This window comes from Athene noctua, unplaced genomic scaffold, assembly GCF_965140245.1.
Source record: "Athene noctua unplaced genomic scaffold, bAthNoc1.hap1.1 HAP1_HAP1_scaffold_140, whole genome shotgun sequence".
In the NCBI taxonomy this organism is placed as follows: domain Eukaryota; kingdom Metazoa; phylum Chordata; class Aves; order Strigiformes; family Strigidae; genus Athene; species Athene noctua.
Window position 1 is genome coordinate 185,001 of NW_027437613.1, and position 2,500 is coordinate 187,500.

At 44.1% G+C, this 2,500-nt stretch overlaps 1 pseudogene; it reads right to left on the bottom strand.

The window, feature by feature from the left end:
- LOC141955192 (28S ribosomal RNA) overlaps positions 1-2,500 on the bottom strand; it is an 8,723-nt pseudogene that overhangs the window by 2,931 nt on the left and 3,292 nt on the right.

Here is a 2,500-nt window from a genome sequence, read left to right on the forward strand (position 1 = left end):
GTCGGCTTGATGTAAAAGCCGTGACATTTTTCCCCTTGTGTTTTGAGGCCTGTTAGGTCACAGAATATTCTAACAATGTCCAGGTTCTTTTGCATCCCCTCCCAGGAGCTACTTAATAATACTAGATCATCGGCAAATGCCATAGTTGTTATTTGCTTCGTGTGGTGCTGATAACCAAGACCTTCCTCTTCCAGTTTGCACAGGAGAGGATCTATAGCTAGGTTGAATAGAATCGGAGACATCGGATCACCCTGCTTAACACCAATCTGAATCCTAATAGGCTCTGACTGCTCCTTCTTCATATCGATATATGTTTTGGTATTCTTGTACATGTTGGAGATGAGGTTGATGATGTGATTGTCAACCCCTTTCTGTTTCAGAACTTCTATTATGTGAACGTGGCTGACGGTGTCGAAGGCTTTGGCAATGTCGACAAATACCACTCCCAGGGGCCGTCGTTCAGTCTTTGCATGTCTTATCAATAGCTTCAGGAGTTTCAGGTTTTCAGAACATCCTGATGATCTTATAAATCCCCTCTGTCTCGGATTGATCGGGCATGCTTTTGTTATTCTCGCTGTCAGGATCCTGGAGAACAGCCTCAGGACTATCGATCCGATGGTGATTGGTCGCCAGTTGTTGATGTCGGTCTGACGCTCCTGTAAGGCTGATTTAGATATTAATACAGTTCTGCATTCCTTGATGACGTCTGGAATGGCGCCTGATAACAGCCACAGGTTGAATAGTTCCATCAGCTGTGTGTGATCAGGATCCATCCCCACGAGGTGCCTCAGATCTAATCCGTCCGGCCCTGGGGCTGCATGCTTACTCATCTCTTTGATGTTTTTCTTGATCTCCTTGCTTGTGATCATAAGTTCGAAGGCGGTGTTGTCTGATCTACCCCTCGAGAAGAAGCCACCTAGACCCTGGAACGATCCTGTTGTTTCCCATCTCGTTTGGAAGGTCTTGTGTAGTTCTGCCAGAGGGATGTTGCATCTCAAGGACTCCACGTCATCCAGTATGATACTGGCCAGCTTCCTTCTGTCCATTTGGAATAGGCGCTGGAACCTCAGGAACTGTCCCCTTCTCCTGGCTCTCTTCTTCATCCACTCCGTTGATGTTTTTGCAGGGTGGGCTTTTCGGGTCACCTGGTGCTTCTTCTTTTGGGTGGCCTTCGTTTCTTGAGATAGATCGAGGCGAGATGAGAAGCAGGTCTCAAATGAGTCTTCAATTAAGTCGGCCGCATTGCCATCACCATCGAGCACCTTTCTAAATGTGTCTTGAAGAATGGGCAGCTTTTCTGATGTTATCCATCTTGAAACTGTTCTCTTATACTGGGTTCTTATACCTTCTGCTATAGGGTGTTCATCAGTCTCTCCAGCTGTTTCCAGATGTTGTACCCAGTCTTGGTTATCATCTTCCACTTCCGCTGGAGGTTTTTTGTGAAGGTCTCGTCTCTTGTCACTGATTTGTTTTGGTGTTTTAGATGGAATATGTTCTGCAATGAGTTTATTGATATCTTTGGCCCCCTTGTATTGTTGGTCTAATTTGATTAATAGGGCGACTTCTTCTTCTGACCAGCATTTTTTATGTAGTCCCCTAGCAGAGCTTTCTTTTGGACGGGATGCCACGATACGTTCCTGATTACGAAGTATGGGGTGGGCCAGACGTTTATGCTGTCCTAATCCTATTTTAGTTGTAAATATTTTATTGCATTCCTCACATGAAAAGCCACTCACTGGCTCCTTATTTACAGCCCCTTTACATTTGGGGACATGACATGCTATACTATGGTGTTTCTCATTAGTTCTACCACATTTATTACATTCAAATAAGATCTTTCTTTTCCCGTGGGTTCTCTGCAGGTGTTCTATTAATGATGATATTTTATTAAATATAGTTTTACAATATGGACAAGAATGTTCTTTGGATGGAATTTTAAGTACCGGTGTATTGGGTACGGGTGTACTATTGGGATGAGGAGGAGGCGATAGAGGGTCTGGTTGAACCATGGCCGGTGGTGGTGTGGGGTCCCCCTCTCCCTCGGTGACCCTTCTTTTATTAATCCTGGGTCCCGAAGGGGAAGGTTCTTCACCCTCCTCCGGTAGCATGGCTAAACCTTGCGGAGACGGTTGAGCCATGTCCTTTGGTGATATGGGGTCCCCCTCCACTTCAGCAGCCCTTCCTTTATTGATCTTGGGCTCTGGAGTGGAAGGTTCTTCATACACCTCGGGAAACAAAGCTAAACCATCATATTGTGCATTGGTGGTGTCATTATCATTATATTCATTTGAATTAAATATTATTATATTTGCTAAATTTACCGTTTCCTCTTTTGAATTAATTTGGTAATTTGTATTATTATGTAATTTCTGTTCTTGATAAATAAATTGTTCAGTTTGGGTGCCTACCGAGGCGAAAAATATTCTATTCGGTCGCACCATATTGTCACAATTTAGTAAGGGAAGTCAGAGCCAATCAACTCCCCCTTATAGAGTTGTTA